We start from the raw sequence: 20,899 nt of genomic DNA on the forward strand, positions 1-20,899 counted from the left end.
GTCATTAATGTTAATCAAACGACAATAGATGTTAAATGTTAAATAAGCCTACTGTATCTGAAAAAAAAGAGTTTAGGCTATTTAATTTACTATTGTATTTGTAATTTGCTAATTTGCTTATTTGTTCTTTTTATATAGCCTAACAAAAATGACTTACACAATTATAAAATATATCATATTACCCTGCCCTTGCCCACCCGTACATACCATCTGATATACCATGTAAGCCTAGTCTTGATTTGGGTGGTCAGTCTGCATTTGAAAGTTTGAAAGGGTTTTAAATCTAGCTCAACCAGGAAAATGACTCAAAATCAAGTAATTTTAGCATGTCAAAGTCAACTTTAATCATATAAAATGTAATTTCCCAACAGCAAAATTGTGGGCAGTGAAAATGCTGAGTGGGGAACCACTAGCCACGGTGGCTGGTGAGCAAAAAAGTTAATGTCAAGCCCTGGATACACATGTTTCCAAATGAAAAACACATCTCACATACTCTTTCTCATCTTAAAATATCTGTTTTTCTGTGTATAAAAGAAATGTTTATGTTTTGATTGTTTTATGAATAATTTTTTGGCTATAAAGACAATCTGCTTATAATGATGATGCAGTATATTTGTTTCGTATTTGTTTATTAAAATGTATATTTCTGAGTTCGTCAAATCATGATACAAAGAACCGCAGAGCAATAAAAGCTTTATTCAGTGAACTACAGTAATGCATCAGAATGTCTGAAGTCTTGAATCTGGACTCACTGAAACAGGAAGTAGAAGAGCAGAGGAGAGAAGAGCAGGAGGAAGCTTCCCTTAAACACTCCATCTAATCAAGATGATGAAGAAAATAGTATTATACTACTACTAATAATAAAAATAATAATAGTGAATTGAACAAATGTCACAATTTTCTAAAACAATAAAAAAAACTCAGAAAACATTTGACTAATTCAAAAACTCATTTTTAAGCTGTTCTGCTTTACACTATTCTTGACTACTCTTGAAATTTGATATTGTGCTCCTTATGAACAATGACTTTGAATTATTATAACTGTGGTTATGGGAAAAGGCAACTGTTAGATGAATACATGTAAATGTAAATTAGCACACGGTCAAATAAAGGCCAATACCTGCTGCATTGCAGAGGTCAGTGTCACAGCAGTGGAGAGACACTGTCCATCCAGTTGGCAGCTGTTTGGTCCCTGGATCACATTGAGCTACACACCCTTTAGTTTTGATGGACCTCTTAGATGAACCTGCAAAAAGGACAAACTTCCTATATAATAGGCTAAAGAAGCAATTCCAGAAATCATGTTCCTCTTGCAATGGACAAATAATTGCAATTATGTGATGAGATTAACATATATTTCTACTTCATACTATCACTTTCAGTAAACTACGACAGTAAATTTCCACATTCACACTGAACTTACCAGCTGATTGTTCCACTGTACTGGTTTCACATTTAGAAAATCCATCTGCACATGTTTCCTCTTTTGCTTCACAGGAACCCGTCAATACAGGTGAGCACTTGTAACACTTGAGAGAATTTCCTTAAAGATAGAGAGAAACATTCAGTGACCTCAGTGTACCAAATACATTCAATACTTGCTGTTTTTTGTACCTCCAGTGAGAAAAAAGAAAAGAAGAACGACAGAGACTCGCAGATCCATCTTGTGTCAGGAACAGAATGAAATCACAATGTTTCTGTTGCTTTTATGTCTGTTCAGAAAGGGGTGGGTTTAATGAGGAAACTTTGTGAAGTCCTACACACACTTGACACATTCAGACACTCATGATAAATGTTTTCCCTTCCGAAATACCTTATGATCAGCTTTAAGTAGGGTAATGAAAATGAATGATGCATAGGACCGGATAAGGAGAATACATGTCGAAATTGTTCATTTATGTTTTTATGTGTTTTTTAGTAAAAAGAAACACTTGTTATTGTTTAGAGCTGTTATGGTTGACATCTTGAGTAGTTGTGTTAGATTTGTGGTTACCATTGTGCTGAAGAGTGCAGCGTGTGGTTAGGGCGTGAGAGACTTCATGATGGTTTATACTAAATTAAAGTGAAACTAATGTGGGTGAAAGGTATTAAATTTCCATGTTAAGTTATATTTAGTATAGTAGCAGTTCATTTTATTTGAAATAGATAAGTTTTCATTTTCAGGGCCATAACTCAGTTATGCTGAAATTAGTTAGCAATTTTTTTACAAAATGTTTCATTTCCACTGTTGCGGCACCTGTAAGTAATACTAGCATCTCCATCAATGAGATATAACAGTGAGTTTCAATAAACCACACTGGACTTACCAACTGGTGATAGCGATTCAAACACTGAGAATCCACTGGTTTTTACCTTTTGTCCTGCACAAGAACCTGTCGGACTTTCACACTCATTACAGCTGAGAGAGTGTCCTTTAGTAATAAAACTCATTTAAAAAGATGCCTGATTTCCCAACACTGATTAAGGTATTTCATAAAGAATTATTATACATGTATGTTAAAGCGTTCTTAAATAAATGAAAGCCTCAGACCACTCGCAAATCTTTAACATGCAATAAATATTTCCCCAATATACAACAGAAACTATATACATGTATTTTAATATAGGAAAATATAAACAATGTAATGATGTTTATTAATGGGTGTTAATGTGATTTATTAATGGGTGTTAAATATTTTATTATGATTAGTATATGTAGGCACTTTTGGCGGTTGACGGTTCATCATAGACACTCTGATTGGGCTGCGGCTACACACCCCCATACGAAGCTCAGTGTGTTGTGACACTTTCCTCCCATAACCATCATTAAAATTTTGTGACTTGTGCCACTTCTGTTGGCTTGGACCAGACAGCCTTCAATGCCTTTGTGTATCAATGAGCCTTGGTCGGCCAACATCTGCAGCAGGTTTGTTGTTTTGTCCCTAAATTCCCACCACTGCTGACCAAGAGCGACACACAAGATGCTCTGAACATTTCTCATGCATACAACACATTGATTATGAGAAATTATTGTTTGCTTACCAACTAATCTACCAGACCTTAAAGGACTAACTACATCTCCGATTGAAGAAGATAGTCAGATGGCTTGAGGGTGAAAAAAATCATTGGATTATTTTCATTTTTGTGTGAATTATCCCTTTAATATGAGGCCTTGTTAGCAGATGATTAACAATATTCACTTCACATATGATTGGTCATAATATTTTGACTTATCAGTGTATATTATATTAAAATAAACAATTAAGATGTCTTTGTGATCTATAATTGTGAGCAGGAAAATCCTGACATTGAATGCAAATATTGTATTAAAAACTAAACATATCTTTGTTTTTAATGATCATATTTGATCACATTTTTTCATAAATGATCACATTTTGTGTTACTGCAGTACTCTTGCATTCTTTCAAAGCACACAAGAAACAAGGTGATATATTTTATGTCATAAAGCATCCAGTATAATTTTCAGTTTCTCATCAGAACACCAAAGACAGTACAGAGAAAACACAAGCTCTAGCCTTTTGTAACCCTCAACTCATCTTTTATCCCTGATGAAAAGAAAGAAAACAAAGGTTGATTAAGCTAGCAATACATCTGTATTAAATGTTTAACATGAATGATGGAGAGACAAACTTTAAAGGTGCCATAGACTTGAAAACTGAATATATCTTGACATAGTTGAATAACAAGAGTTCAGTACATGGAAATGACATACAGTGAGTCTCAAACACCGTTGTTTCCTCCTTCTTATATAAATCTCATTTGTTTAAAAGACCTCTGAAGAACAGGCGAATCTCAACATAACACCGACTGTTACGTAACAGTCGGGATCATTAATATGTACGCCCCCAATATTTGCATATGCCAGCTCATGTTCAAGGCATTAGACAAGCCAGTATTAACATCTGGATCTGTGCACAGCTGAATCATCAGACTAGGTAAGCAAGCAAGAACAATAGTGAAAAATGGCAGATGGGGCAATAATAATTGACATGATCCATGATATCATGATATATATAAACTGATATATGATATTTGTAAACTGTCTTTCTGAATGTTTCATTAGCATGTTGCTAATGTACTGTTAAATGTGGTTAAAGTTACCATCGTTTCTTACTGTATTCACGGAGACAAGAGCCGTCGCTATTTTCATTTTTAAACACTTGCAGTCTGTATAATTCATAAACACAACTTCATTCTTTATAAATCTCTCCAACAGTGTGTAATGTTCGCTTTAGCCACGGAGCACTATCAGACTCATTCAGAATCAAATGTAAACATCCAAATAAATATCATACTTACATAATCGGTTATGCTGCATGACGAACACTTTGTAAATATCCATTTTGAGGGTTATATTAGCTGTGTGAACTTTGTTTATGCAATGTATTATAGAGTTGTGAGCTTGGGGGCGTGGAGCACGAGCATTTAAAGGGGAAGCAGCCTGAATCAGTGAATTTATAATGATGCCCCAAAAAAGGAAGTTAAAAAAAATGAATAAAAAAAATATATGGGGAATTTTGAGCTGAAACTTCACAGACACATTCAGGGGACACCTTAGACTTATATTACATCTTGTGAAAAAGCGTTCGATGGCACCTTTAATCTTCTTCTTCCTTTAGCAGATTCTCACATGTTGTTGTAATGCAGTGGTCTTCAGCTCCTGAACAGCTCAATATGGTTGTGCAGCTCTGTCCATCACAAGAGAGACATTTCTTTCCATTGGGAGCAATAGACCTGGGATCTACAGGAGTAGATTATTTACTTTATTATAATAAAATATTATTTTATTTTCTGTACAAAATATAACATCGAATGAAATTACACTCCTTTAGCCGCTCTTTTTAATCAGTTCATGATAATCAATGCACAAACAGTTCATGATAATCAATGCACTGGACCACAAACTTCCTGTTTGTGGTCCAGGCTGCACCAGTTTGTTTTTATTGCCGTTTTCGGAGCTTGTGGCGACTACAGAGACCGCATTTTTTTACAGTGTGTTCAGGGGACAGGCAGCTAGCGGATAGTGAGGAGATGTTTGCTGTATGTGACAAAAAATGTTTTGGCCTAAAAATGTGTGACATCACTTAGAGCACCTTTAAGATATGTCAGTACAAGTTGCATTCAGTTGAAACAGCTCAAACATGCATTTTAGTCTAGAACTAGCTTAAGCCTCGTCTGTGAAACTAGGGGTATATGTAAATGAAATTGCTCCTGTTGTAACAGCTGTGGTCTGTATGTTAATGAAGTTGTGACACCTCAAGCAATAATTGGCTTGTTTTGATTAAAAAAAAAATCTAGTGGATTTCGCAAAAGATGGGGAATTACAAAGCAGGAGTGAAGCCCAGACCTGTTGATCAAATTAAATTTGTTTGTTTTAGTTTAAACAAACAAAAATATGGGTGTTGAACACAAGGAGAAAAAGTCCATGATGCACTCGCAGCGCCCTCTTCTGGCCTTCAGTTGCTCTTACATATTTATCACCTTCCTCTCTTCACCTGTAGAGGGAGCATTTTTGTTGTTGTTGTTCAAAATGCATCTCCGAATGTGTTTGTCTGAAAGAAGGGTGAGTAAAGCTTGGGATAATTTTCATTTTTGTCTGAACTAACCCTTTAATACGAGGCCTTGTTAGCAGATGATTAACGATATTCACTTCACATGTGATTGGTTTTGGCTCATCAGTGTATGTTAAAATAAACAAAGATATCTTTGTGATCTGTAACTGTGAAGAGGAAAATCCTGACATCCCTTACGAAAAACTAGTATACTTCAAGTTCATTTGATCAAGTATACTAAAGTAATGTTCAAGTATACTTTATGTAGTAAGTATAATATCAATGTACTAGTAGTAAACTTGTAAGTGTGCTATTTTAATACCGCTTGGGACTAAATTGGCCCAATTGAAGTATACGTTTAAGTGTACTATAAGTGTAACAGTAGTAAACTTTAACTAGTTCACATTTGTACTGCATCTGTACTAAAAGTGAACTTATACTAGTATACTAGTAGTTTACTATTTTAATACTAGTAGTAGCTACATTTTTAGTATACGAAAGTACACTTTGAAATATACTCTCAGTAAACTGCTAGTTTAGTGCAAGTATACTTTTAAGTTTTCTTTAAGTGAACATGACATCACACTTATAGTTTACTTTTTATATATTATTTTTGCACTTTAAGCATACTTCTATGTTCCTACACAGCAAAAACTGCAGTGTTAAATTAACTCTCCAGGGAGTACATGTGAGACCATACTCGAGTGTTAAAGTTAATGAGATAATTAAGTGATTAATTGAGTGACAATTGACCATTATTGAAGACACCTGATGATAACAAGCAGAATCACCAAAGGAGAAAATCACAATTTTTAAGCCACCATCGTGGAGATGAGGGTTTGCTTTAGTTGGGCTCTTGACCCTTAACTTTTTGAAATAAAATTTTGTTTGGGTTGTTTTAACTGAGTTATAACATCCAGACAAACAAATGGAAAAAATTATTAGGTGGTGTTGGTTATGTTTTCACATAAACATTATTTGATCTGAATCACTGAACTCATTTAGAGCCCAATCTCTGAGTTAGATTTACATTATTGATTACAGCAGAACTGTGATTCTACAGCACAAGATCCACTTTATCAATATAATCTGAAGGATTTCACAAACAGTTGTTCTGAGCAAAAAAAAAAAAAAAATCTTTCTTTTAGGCACACACAGACATCAAGAATCAGCCTGTGAATCTCAACAGTGGTGAGAATAATAAAGCATGTTGCAGTGCATTCTGGGAGCCACCAATCAAAATTCATCCATGGCTCCCATCATGCATTGCTGCATGAATAAATTATGAGCTGAACTGTCTTAGTAATTTTCTTTATTCTCATATTTTATTTTGTTCCGTTTATGTGACTTTTTAGTAGCTTGTTTTCTAATGTTCAGAGTTGATCTGTTGATCAGAATATGTTGCTTGTCACCGTCGTTGAGATTCATACGCTGATTCTTGATGTCTGTGTGTGCCTAACAGAAATATATATATATTATTTTTTTGCTCAGAACAACTGTTTGTGAAATCCTTCAGATTATGTTGATAAAGAGGATCTTGTGCTGCTGTAATCAATAACATCGATCTAACTCAGAGATTGGGCTCTAAATGAGTTCAGATATTCAGACCAAATAATGATTATGTAAAAACATAACCAACACCACCTGACCATTTTTTCCACTTGTTTGTCTGGATGTTATAACTCAGTTAAAACAGCCCAAACAAAATTTTATTTTAAAAAGTCAAGGGTCAAGAGCCCAACTAAAGCAAACCCTCATCTCCACGATGGTGGCTTAAAAATTGTGATTTTCTCCTTTGGTGATTCTGCTTGTTATCATCAGGTGTCTTCAATAATGGTCAATCATCACTCAATTTATCACTTAATTATCTCATTAACTTTAACACTCTGGAGTATGGTCTCACCTGTACTCCCTGGAGAGTTAATTTAACACTGCAGTTAACACAGAAGTATGCTTACAGTTTTTTCCAATTGCTAACACACAATTTTTCAAACTAGTCTGGTTTTATCAAAACACTTAACACAATTCACAAAACCACACACCCAAACTGCAAAATACCTCATATATCCTGCAAAATGAAGCACTGCAACCAAAACTACACAGAGCATTATCAAAATCAAACTTTTGCATGAAATGGCACACACTTCATTCATATTACCAGATTTTTGCCTAACCACCTACACACTGTTGGGCATAATGAAAAGCACCCCCATCTTTAGTATGCTTTGCCATAATACTAAAATATGTATCAGATTGTTCACATGCACAGAAATATTTGCAGATACACACACATGCTGTTGCAACATTTTTATTTTTTTTCCTTCACTACAGTAAACAAGTCAGTACAACATAAGCACAGCAGATATATTTACATGGGACTGAACAAAAATATTCTTACAAAAAAAGTAAACTGAAAAAGAAAATTTCTGAAAAAAAAAAAAATATTACAGTAAAAAAAAACAAAAAAAAAAAGGCAAGAAAAATAATTAGGCAGCATCTTGCCGCACAGCCGGGTCTGGCCACAACGCCTCGTCAACATCACAGGCAATATCTTCCCTTGCCAGACATCGAGGGAAGAAGCGCCTTGAGTGCCTTATCCATCCCTGAATTGCACCCACATCACTCTCATCACATGCCTCTTCCATGGCCTGCACAAGAGGCATGCGCACAAAGGGCTGCCGGTCTTATACCTTCCACCGCCATGCCGAAAAGAATTCTTCTATGGGGTTCAGAAATGGTGAGTATGGTGGGAGGTATTGCACGAGAAATGTTGGGTGGTCAGCAAACCAGTTTTGGACTGGGGCTGCACGATGAAAGCTCACGTTGTCCCATACTACAACGTACCGGTTTCTTTGATGGTCTGCATCATTCATACGCTCTGGTGGTATGAGAATGTTGTGAAGTCTGTCCAGAAATGTGAGAATATGGGCTGTGTTGTATGGTCCAAGTTTGGCATGACGGTGGAGGACACCATGCATATTGGAGATGGCAGCGCACATTGTGATGTTCCCACCACGTTGGCCAGGAACATCTATAATGGCTCTGTGGCCAATGAGGTTTCTCCCTCTTCTTCTGGTCTTTGCTAGGTTGAACCCAGCCTCATCTATAAAGATGAACTCATGTGGGATTGCATGAGCATCCATTTCCAGTACTCCCTGAAAACAAATAACAAAAATCACTCAATATGGTGTTATCCAGTACACTGGGAAACAATGTTGTGTGTAGTGTACTGCAGTCAATATAGTACTTACATCCACATATGCTCGTCTGAACTCTTTGTTTCTTTGAGAGTTTCTCTCAAACGGCACCTTATAAAGTTGTTTCATTCTGATTTGGTTTCGCTTGAGAATGCGAGCCAATGTGGACAGACTAACTCGTTGAATGTTGTTGAATAAGGTGTTGTCTTGGATGATGTGGCTTTGAATTTCTCGTAATCTGATTTCATTATTTTCCAAAACCAAGTTTACAATGGCAGCTTCCTGTACCCCGGTGAACATTTGGCCCCTTCCTCCACCATGGTGTCGTCTCTCAGTCCTTTAGAAAAAATAAAATAAAAATATATATAGGGCTTGGACAATGCAGCCTAAATATTTTCCCCCACAGTAGAGTACATTGTACAGGAAACTTGTACAGTTCATGAATGGCTGATGTCATACACTAAGTAAACAGGTGTCACCCAACTGATACACTATGACATGGGGTATACTACATGTGTACTACATGAAATTTTGGTTACATACCTGTTCTCCAGTCTAAAGGTCCGGATGACAGAGGCGACAGTAAAACGGCTCAAGTTTGGCTGCACTCTCTGTCCAGCCTCACGCATTGTCAACCCATGGTTGATGACATGATCTACTAAGGTTGCTCTGATTTCGTTTGAAAGTGTTTGTCTTCTTTGGCCATGAACTCCTCTACCTGCTCTACCCCTACCTCTCACTCTTCCTCCCCCTCTTATTCTCAACCTCCCTCTTCCTCTTCCTCTTCCTCTCTCTGCAATGTCTTCCATTGTTGTTGTAAAAAAAAAAAAAGGTTCTCACCTGTGGTCTTTTCATAGTGCTTACATCCTGATTGAAGTGTTAACAATTAACCACTGAGGTGTTTGGCCAGGTGGCACATGTAATTGGTCAATTAGCTCATGTAGTGTCATTTTGAATGGCAGTGTTTTGAAATGGCAAACATGTGACTTTATGTCAGATTGTTGTGTCTTATGCAGAGAACTGTATTTAGTGAATTTAAAAAGTGCTATTTTGAAATGCAAAATGTGTGTAAAACAGAAAAGGTGTTTAGACTTTTGGAGACTTGAGAAGAAGTTTTGCTCTCTGTGTGTCAGTTTAAATAATTGTGCTGTGCATGTCATTTTAGTGTGTTAGCAATTGGAAAAAACTGTAAAGTGCAAAAATAATATATAAAAAGTAAACTATAAGTGTGATGTCATGTTCACTTAAAGAAAACTTAAAAGTATACTTGCACTAAACTAGCAGTTTACTGAGAGTATATTTCAAAGTGTACTTTCGTATACTAAAAATGTAGCTACTATTAGTATTACAGTTTTTTACAGACGCTAGGACACATTTCTCAATACTTAGGTCACTTTTGCAAAACTCTTCACACAGTTCTCATAACCAACTTTCATCTTGGCAAAGCAGTTCATTTCACATTCAAAATGCACTAAATCTACCAAAACACTTCATTCATGTCTCAAAACAACTCATTCTTCCAGAACACTAGCAAAGGTTTTCACCCAGCAAACACACTTTGTCAGTCATAAAATACTGACCTAAAAACACTAACAACATGTAGCATTATACAATGTTTTGTTTTGTAAAATTTCTTAACAAAACAAGAATAACACTGCAGTTTGTTACATGAACCTTGTTTACATAACAGTACAAAATGATTCCGAAGTTTTCCTCTTTGAATAGATGATAATGAAATTGAAAAACGAATGCTTGTGTAGATGTTCAGTTTCATCTAATTGCTTTGATAGTATTTGATTTTTTAGATTCAGCATATATTTCATTACAATATTACTGTAGAAATGTAGCAAATTGCTGTCTTATTCAGTTTTGTATTATTTTATTGTTTTGAACATAAGTTTAACAGTTTTGAAAACAGTATGTAAGCATGTGCAAATTGGCCTATACGTACAAAGAGTTTTTGCAGTTGTTGTGTCTGAGTGAGAAAAGAATTGATGAAATTTGAGAGATGTAGTCATTGAATGCATTTTGTGTCAAAGCAATGATAATTGATCCCCAGTTTAGCCCACATAGACTTCTGTTGTGCTCACTGTGTGAAGAGTTTTGCAAAAGTGACCTAAGTATTGAGAAATGTGTCCTAGCGTCTGTAAAAAACTGTAAAATAGTAAACTACTAGTATACTAGTATAAGTTCACTTTTAGTACAGATGCAGTACAAATGAGAAACGTAGTTGTGAACTAGTTAAAGTTTACTACTGTTACACTTATAGTACACTTCAACGTATACTTCAATTGAGCCAATTTAGTCCCAAGCGGTATTAAAATAGTACACTTACAAGTTTACTACTAGTACATTGTTATTATACTTGAACATTACTTTAGTATACTTGATCAAATGAACTTGAAGTATACTAGTTTTTCGTAAGGAATTGAATGCAAATATTGTATTAAAACTAAACATATTTGTTTGTTTAATTATCATATTTGATTACATTTTTCATAAATTATCAGATTTTGTGTTACTGCAGTACTCTTGCAGTCTTTCAAAGCACACAAGAAACAAGGTGATATTTTACTTCATAAAACATCCAGTATACTTTTCAGTTTATCACATCAGAACACCAATTAACTAAACATGTTTGCTCAGAATAACTTGCTCTCCACGTCATGTAATGGTGAAGAAAATGTTAAATGAGGCCTAAAGAAAATTAGAAAAAAATGAAAAAGTGTGCATGGCTCTTAGGGATAAAGTGTCCAAGTAAAAAGGAATGCCTTTCCTGTTCAGAACATGTTTAATTTGTTGTGCTTCAACACTAACAAAACACAGCCTATATATATACAGGGTTGGGAAGGTTACTTTTAGAATGTATTTCACTACAGATTACAAAATACATGCTTTAAAAAGTAATCAGTAACGTATTTTGTTACATTACTCAAGTTTAGTAACTTAATCTAAATACTTTGGAATACTTTGAAATACTTCACACAAAGGACCATATTAACTTGATGTTCTGTTTTAAGTTTACAGTTTTTTTTTTAGACATAACCTATGTGTTGGTAAAGAATTTCAATATCTTGATATACAAATTATGAAAATATTTGTTTCTTTTAAGATCACATCCATATAATTACTATTGATATCATTCCTAAATTATATTTGTAAAGATGTGCATCAGAGGGATAACAAAATATTAAATAACAACAATAAAATATTGTTAATAATATAGGTTGTTTTATAGGTGTATAGAGTCGAATTGACACAGTGGTTTAAATTGTTTTATTAACAAAGTTTGTTTGTAACATATAGAATGTTTATAAAGAAAATGAAATGAAATGATCTACCCAATAATCTCAAGAGAAGGCATATATTTAAAGCTGACAAACCTACGGTTTCTCAACAGTTTTTTGCATCTCTCCACCACCACATTTTACAGGTTTGGGAAAAAATATGATCATTTTGTGTGAACTATCCCTAGTATAAATATGTTTATACTAATATTTAACCTTAGTGCACTGATAGCTGCATTAATATTAACCATATAAACAACAAACAGCGGGAAAAAAAGTGATTCACCTATTTTGATTTTTCATGGCCAATAGAAGCAAATTGGCCGATTCTGATACTGGTTGTAGATTTTTTTAAAGCAAATTTATTTGTTGTTTATTTGTTCAAAAAATATGTGTAGCTCTTTGATATTATAGGCAAACACTGCATTTTTATCACAGTCCCAACAAAGATGTTATGAACATGAGCATGATCAGTTGTTTTTCATTTAAATTATTGTATAATTTTAAGATTAACAGAAAAAACAGCATGGTCTGACCACTTTAGCTTTGTGAAATTATGCTACATAAGACACCTGCACAAAACACAATCAGCAGACGGACTGAATGAAATGTAAATTCACTCTCTGTACTGTAGGTGGCGTTATGGAACAGCAGTGATATAGCGTTTCCATGGTTACCACTATACACACACACACAGCAGCGCTGTGCTGGAGATAAGAGGAAAAGCCATCAAAACTTGTCTGAAGACAGTTCCCTTCAGAGATACATTCATATCAACCCCAATTTAATATTTAGATTATTCTTCCTATATTTCGTGAGCTTGTGCATGGTGCAGTATTTCCTCTGCTGGCGCGTCTGTTCTCCTCTTTGTTCATATTCAGCGTGTGCCTGTGTACCGTCCTGTTGACAGGCTTAATGTTTCCTGAAATTTTGGGAAATTATTACAGAGCAGTTTGTTAATAAAGATAGACCAAAATAAAACTAAAAAACCTTTGGATTGATGACCAGTGGACTACTCTATTTTTGATCATGAACTCGAGTACGCGAGTTCACTGTTGCAGACATAGCTTGCACTGCACTGTGATGTTACTGTACGTCCTTTTTCATGTTTATAAGTAAAACTGTCTTTGAATTCCACTAGAGAAATGCGTTATGCCCTGTATTCCGGTCCATTTTTTGCGTGCGATCTCATGTCTGCACTCTGCAGGTTGCTGATATCTGAACAGGCTGCGCACGTTTTTTTTTTTTAAACAGGCAGAGTCGGAGAATCATCAACAATAGAGTGCCCCCATAGACATCATATAGGTAGATGCCCTATCGAACGCTACTGCCTATTGGCACGGACGAGCCGTGGAGCCGCCATCTTGGATCGGTCGCCAGCTCCACTCACGGTAACTTGTTTGAAGGGTGCAATGAGCTGTCAGCGCATTTAATTAATCATATCTCACTGAATACCTAACTGATTTTGACGCAGGTTTTTTTGCTGCAAAGGTCATTCATGTAGCTATGATACAGGACACATTGTTCAGTGTATTTTAATATTCATAGTAGGCTTAACAGTTATATAATATTCTGATATAAGATATAAAGTTACCAGACGTCCAAAATCAAAATATGTGATGTAGGATATAAGGTAATTTATAAATCACACACTATAAATATGATAAAGAAGCAGAAACAGATAGTTTCAGTAAAATAAGATATCTCAGTAATACAGAGGTGGGAGGGGTAACTCGATTTGCGCTTTGCCGTGTGTATACCACATTGCTTCCTGTTATCACATGCACAAACACAAATAACAGTTATTATGTCCGGTCGAACAATGTATGTATTAAATTTGGATTGTGTTGGTAATAGGCACTTAACGTTACCTAACGCTAAAAGTAAGTTTCGTGCATTGAGCGCATTCTAACAAGTGCTTTCAAACTTCTTTCTGATCTGGGCAGCGTTTCCCAAAAGCATCGTAAGCCTATGTTGATCGTAGCTCCATTGGTTTCAGTGGAGCTACGATCAACTTAAGCTTACGATGCTTTTGGGAAACGCTGCCCTGAATAGTAAGTTATGTGGAAAACACTTGCGAGGTCCGACGGTTAAGCAGAGCGGTTAAGATAAAGGGGCTTGAATAATTAATAATCAATATAACCTGACGAAAAGATATTTATTAAATGTTATCCACATTATATTTCATCTGCAACAGCATTGTGAACTTTTATAACGATGCGTTTGGTCATTAACTTTTAAATGCATCATTATGCAAAGATGAGGAGAGTTCTCTTCATAAAAGACCCATGACTGGCAGATCAACGTGCGACTACATTTCTCTCCGAAACGGTAGGAAAATAAATTTAATTCAATGTGCAGGATTTTAACTGTGACAATGATTGACAGGATAGTTTAAACAGTTACAGGTTGCGTAAATAAGCGACAGAACGTCCGTTAAAGACGCAGTTATGACGAGGTAGTATGTCCCAAAGCTTGTGTACTCTTCTGCTACACACTCAAAAGTATGTACTTTTTCTTTACAAAAACAGTAAATGCTTTTAGGACGTAGCATAAGTAGGCGAATTGGGACGCAACTTAGGAGTACGACCGGTCTAAGATGGCGGCCGCAAATCTCAGCGCCCAGTGGCCAATAGGGCGTCTACCTATATGATGTCTATGAGTGCCCCAGGGATGACGCGTTTTTGTAGGCAAAACCCGGAAGCGAGTTAGCATTTTAGGACTTCCGGTTCCAACGCCGTAAAGTCTATGGGTTTTTTGAATGGGTTTTTGCTAAATCGCCTGAAATAAGGTCTGTGGTTAACAAAGCCTCTAAATACTTTCACGTTTTGATCTATGACATAAAACACACCAGTTATAACCCACTTGTGATTTTTTAAACTTTTACTGTGTCTTAAAATCGGCGGTTGCTAACAAATTGCTAAAAGGGACTACTTCCTTTGGCGGGGACTTTAGACGTCATCATGACAAACAGGACATTTGGACAGCATTTCTCATGAAAAAGTGGATAAGTATTCATACACAGCGCAGATCATAATCAGTGAGCATGTTTTTAAATAGAGTTGTTTTCTAAATAAAGTTTGAGGACGCTTGGTGGTGACGACGTTGATCCGCGACCATGGTGTGCTGTAGTCCGTTTATAGCCTACTGTTAGCATTTTATATCTGACGACTTTATTTAGGCTTCAAAATCTATAAATGTTGTGTTAACTTGTAAAGATTATCTTGATAGACAAAACGTGGAAGTGTCATAATCCTTTGTTAAACACAGAGCTTATTTTCTGCGATTTTCCAAAAGTCTATGGGAAAAATGAATAGGCTTTCAGTCGAGGGAACCCGTGCGCCTCTAACTTCCGGGTTGGCCTACAAAAACGCGTCATCCCTGGGGCACTCTATTGGCTCGTTGGTTACAAATCATCAAACAGCTTACGTTACAGTATTTCTGAATTGCTAAAACACTTTTTTTGAATGTTTCTCTCGCTTTCTCAAAACCTTAAACACAAATCACCAAACTTAAGCTATACTGTCAAAATCTTTGACTTGTCTTACTATATCAAACAATTGCTTCAGAACTATGTTATCTTTACCCAAAACCAAACACTGTTTTCAAATAACACACACATCCAGCTAATGCATAAACACTACACAGCAGTCATTACACACTACAGAGATAAATGCAAAACACTGCACTCAGGGCAGAGCAAGGAAAAAAAGTTTTTATTATCAAGTACTTGCACGCATAAAATGTAGTCACAAACTAAATATGCAACAGATCGATAGTAAGCAATGTCTTGAAATCATTGTCTCAGCATCATGCCTCTGGGCATGGTCAGGCCACAGGACCTCATCAACGTCACAGGCAATCCTGTCCCTTGATAAACAACGGGGAAAGAATCCTTTAGCATGCCGAATCCAACCTTGAATTGCTTCCACTCCAATGTTGTCACATGCTGCATCCATTGACTGAAGGAGATATTCCTGTGCATAAGGATTTCTGTCATAGACCTTCCACCTCCATGCAAAAAAAAATTATTCAATGGGATTAAGGAAGGGCGAGTATGGTGGGAGGCACACATTTATAAAACGTGGGTTATTTTCAACCCACTCATGAATTCTAGGACCACGGTGAAAGTTCACATTGTCCCAGATTACCACATACATGGGATGCTCTGCCTGCTCATCACCTCTCCGTTCACGTCTCAGTAGTGCTTCCTGTAGAGCATCCAGAAATGTTAGAAGATGGGCAGTGTTATAAGGCCCTAATGTCACATGGCGGTGAATAACCCCGTAGCTGCTGATGGCAGCACATATGGTCACGTTGCCACCACGCTGCCCTGGCAACTCTACAATGGCACGTTGACCAATAATGTTGCGGCCTCTCCTTCTCCTCTTGGTGAGATTGAAGCCAGCTTCATCCAAGAAGATGCACTCATGAGGCCTCTCCATGGAATCCAGTTGAAACATTCTCTATAGAAATTAACGAAAATTAATTTTTGAAGTAACGTAAATGACATAGCATTCCAGGCTTCATGCCTCTGTATACATGTGCTACATTACATTCAACACAGTAAGGATGTACAGTAACTCAATAGTGCTGTATAATCGCTGGACATGATTACTTACTTGTACATATTGATATCGTAGCTCTTTTACCCTTTCAGAATTTCTCTCAAATGGTACTCTGTAGGCTTGTTTGAGACTTATCAGGTTGCGTTTCAGGACACGGTCAATTGTGGAGAGACTCACACTGTTGATTCCTTCAAAATTCACGTTGTCTTCCTCAACTCGCTGTTGTATTTCACGCAGACGAATGAGATTATTTTGAAGGACCATATTGACAATAATGGTCTCCTGCTGTTGTGAGAACATACCTCTCCTTCCACCGGCATGTGGCAGTCTTTCAGTTCTATCAAATAAAACCTCTTGTTAGAATTGTACAGACAGGCCTAATGCATTGAAATGTCACCAAATATGTACAATCTCCTCCTCCTCCTCCTCCATCTCTTCCTCCTCCTCCATCTCTTCCTCCTCCACCTCCTCCGTCTCTTCCTCCTCCTCCGTCTCCTCCTCCTCCTCCTCCTCCTCCATCTCTTCCTCCTCCTCCTCTTCCTCCTCCGTCTCCTCCTCCTCTGTCTCTTCCTCTTCCACTTCCACTTCCACTTGCTCCTTCTCTCCTGCCCTTCATTGTGAAAATCACACATGCCATTTGGATTTGACATGGCTTTATATCCTGATTACTGATTAGGTGCAACACATTACTGATTTGAAATAGGTGTGTTCAATTTTGAGTGCTTGTGTGTTACCGATGACAACAGTGTGTTGCTCGTGTTTCACTTTCGGGGGCTGTGTTGTGCCATTCTGAGTTAAGTGCACCACAATGCTACATGTGCTTTGTGAATGACAATGTGTTTACAGTTTTGCACAAAGAGTGATTCCGATTTGCTTGTTGTGTCTAACCACATGATAAGTGTTTAAAGTTCTGCAAACTGTGTGATTCAATCAATAAAGTGGTTTGTACACTTGCAACTTTGGTTTTGAAAATGGATTTTAGTGTTTTAGCAATTGTGAAATACTGTAATAGCCTATTACAGTTTTTTCCAATTGCTAACACACAATTTTTCAAACTAGTCTGGTTTTATCAAAACACTTAACACAATTCACAAAACCACACACCCAAACTGCAAAATACCTCATATATCCTGCAAAATGAAGCACTGCAACCGAAACTACACAGAGCATTATCAAAATCAAACTTTTGCATGAAATGGCACACACTTCATTCATATTACCAGATTTTTGCCTAACCACCTACACACTGTTGGGCATAATGAAAAGCACCCCCATCTTTAGTATGCTTTGCCATAATACTAAAATATGTATCAGATTGTTCACATGCACAGAAATATTTGCAGATACACACACATGCTGTTGCAACATTTTTATTTTTTTTCCTTCACTACAGTAAACAAGTCAGTACAACATAAGCACAGCAGATATATTTACATGGGACTGAACAAAAATATTCTTACAAAAAAAGTAAACTAAAAAAGAAAATTTCTGAAAAAAAAAAATATTACAGTAAAAAAAAACAAAAAACAAAAAAAGGCAAGAAAAATAATTAGGCAGCATCTTGCCGCACAGCCGGGTCTGGCCACAACGCCTCGTCAACATCACAGGCAATATCTTCCCTTGCCAGACATCGAGGGAAGAAGCGCCTTGAGTGCCTTATCCATCCCTGAATTGCACCCACATCAATCTCATCACATGCCTCTTCCATGGCCTGCACAAGAGGCATGCGCACAAAGGGCTGCCGGTCGTATACCTTCCACCGCCATGCCGAAAAGAATTCTTCTATGGGGTTCAGAAATGGTGAGTATGGTGGGAGGTATTGCACGAGAAATGTTGGGTGGTCAGCAAACCAGTTTTGGACTGGGGCTGCACGATGAAAGCTCACGTTGTCCCATACTACAACGTACCGGTTTCTTTGATGGTCTGCATCATTCATACGCTCTGGTGGTATGAGAATGTTGTGAAGTCTGTCCAGAAATGTGAGAATATGGGCTGTGTTGTATGGTCCAAGTTTGGCATGACGGTGGAGGACACCATGCATATTGGAGATGGCAGCGCACATTGTGATGTTCCCACCACGTTGGCCAGGAACATCTATAATGGCTCTGTGGCCAATGAGGTTTCTCCCTCTTCTTCTGGTCTTTGCTAGGTTGAACCCAGCCTCATCTATAAAGATGAACTCATGTGGGATTGCATGAGCATCCATTTCCAGTACTCCCTGAAAACAAAGAACAAAAATCACTCAATATGGTGTTATCCAGTACACTGGGAAACAATGTTGTGTGTAGTGTACTGCAGTCAATATAGTACTTACATCCACATATGCTCGTCTGAACTCTTTGTTTCTTTGAGAGTTTCTCTCAAACGGCACCTTATAAAGTTGTTTCATTCTGATTTGGTTTCGCTTGAGAATGCGAGCCAATGTGGACAGACTAACTCGTTGAATGTTGTTGAATAAGGTGTTGTCTTGGATGATGTGGCTTTGAATTTCTCGTAATCTGATTTCATTATTTTCCAAAACCAAGTTTACAATGGCAGCTTCCTGTACCCCGGTGAACATTTGGCCCCTTCCTCCACCATGGTGTCGTCTCTCAGTCCTTTAGAAAAAATAAAATAAAAATATATATAGGGCTTGGACAATGCAGCCTAAATATTTTCCCCCACAGTAGAGTACATTGTACAGGAAACTTGTACAGTTCATGAATGGCTGATGTCATACACTAAGTAAACAGGTGTCACCCAACTGATACACTATGACATGGGGTATACTACATGTGTACTACATGAAATTTTGGTTACATACCTGTTCTCCAGTCTAAAGGTCCGGATGACAGAGGCGACAGTAAAACGGCTCAAGTTTGGCTGCACTCTCTGTCCAGCCTCACGCATTGTCAACCCATGGTTGATGACATGATCTACTAAGGTTGCTCTGATTTCATTTGAAAGTGTTTGTCTTCTTTGGCCATGAACTCCTCTACCTGCTCTACCCCTACCTCTCACTCTTCCTCCCCCTCTTATTCTCAACCTCCCTCTTCCTCTTCCTCTCTCTGCAATGTCTTCCATTGTTGTTGTAAAAAAAAAAGGTTCTCACCTGTGGTCTTTTCATAGTGCTTACATCCTGATTGAAGTGTTAACAATTAACCACTGAGGTGTTTGGCCAGGTGGCACATGTAATTGGCCAATTAGCTCATGTAGTGTCATTTTGAATGGCAGTGTTTTGAAATGGCAAACATGTGACTTTATGTCAGATTGTTGTGTCTTATGCAGAGAACTGTATTTAGTGAATTTAAAAAGTGCTATTTTGAAATGCAAAATGTGTGTAAAACAGAAAAGGTGTTTAGACTTTTGGGGACTTGAGAAGAAGTTTTGCTCTCTGTGTGTCAGTTTAAATAATTGTGCTGTGCATGTCATTTTAGTGTGTTAGCAATTGGAAAAAACTGTAAATGAAATAAATGACATTCAAAATTAAAAGTAATCACTTTGGTAATCTAAAATACTTTTTGAATGTAACTGTAATTTGATTACCAACTATTTAAAATGTAACTGTAACGAAATACAGTTACTCAAATTTTGTATTTTAAATACGTAACGTCGTTACATGTATTTCGTTACTCCCCAGCCCTATATATATATATATATATATATATATATATATATATACAGTCAAACCAAAATGTATTCAGACTCCTTTAGCATTTCACACATTATCACAGTTTATTCGCTCTAGTTTACTAAGCAATGCTTAATTTTGTTCAGTCTGTGGTGTCAAAAGGTCACATTAGCAATTAAAGAAAAATAAAACACTGTCAGGTCAAAGTCTCTGAATAACTTTTGGTCCCAAATTTTTGTATTAATTTTAATAGTAGTCGACTGTATTGAGAATTTTTGGGTTTAATATGTCACAGTTTACTTTATTTTGTAGTGTCCTGCACCCACTACTAGAAAAATATGAAACATTTTATCTGGTAAAAATCGACTCATACATCAGTGCATCTCTAATTTTAACTATTGTTGAAGGGGGACTCGGTGATATTTCAAAAACACTGTTTGAAAGTTAGTCAGGCCAAGACCAACAACAAACGTGTAACCAATCAGCATCAGGGGGCGTGTGATGGTCGAGGAGAGAGAACGAACAAGAGGGAGATTTGAAAGAAAGAAAAAAAACTGATGGGACACAATACAATAGAATATCACTGGAATGAAGGTTTATGACTGGGCAAGCGCTTTAGGACCCTGTTTATATTGGAAAAGCTTTCCAGAGCTGGAGAGAGTTAAGAGAAAAGGCCTGAAAACTG

The 20,899-nt window shown here is 36.8% G+C and overlaps 1 long non-coding RNA gene across 1 annotated transcript; it reads right to left on the minus strand.

Moving 5' to 3' along the window:
* Positions 1 to 623: 623 nt before the first annotated feature.
* LOC137012166 (uncharacterized) lies at positions 624 to 1,544 on the minus strand. Its single transcript, XR_010893556.1, has 3 exons — positions 1,424 to 1,544; positions 1,121 to 1,246; positions 624 to 816 (listed from the first exon to the last, which is right to left on the minus strand). It is a non-coding gene; the product is annotated as an uncharacterized lncRNA (long non-coding RNA).
* Positions 1,545 to 20,899: the final 19,355 nt, after the last annotated feature.

The sequence above is a fragment of the Chanodichthys erythropterus genome, chromosome 22, assembly GCF_024489055.1.
Source record: "Chanodichthys erythropterus isolate Z2021 chromosome 22, ASM2448905v1, whole genome shotgun sequence".
Lineage (NCBI taxonomy): Eukaryota > Metazoa > Chordata > Actinopteri > Cypriniformes > Xenocyprididae > Chanodichthys > Chanodichthys erythropterus.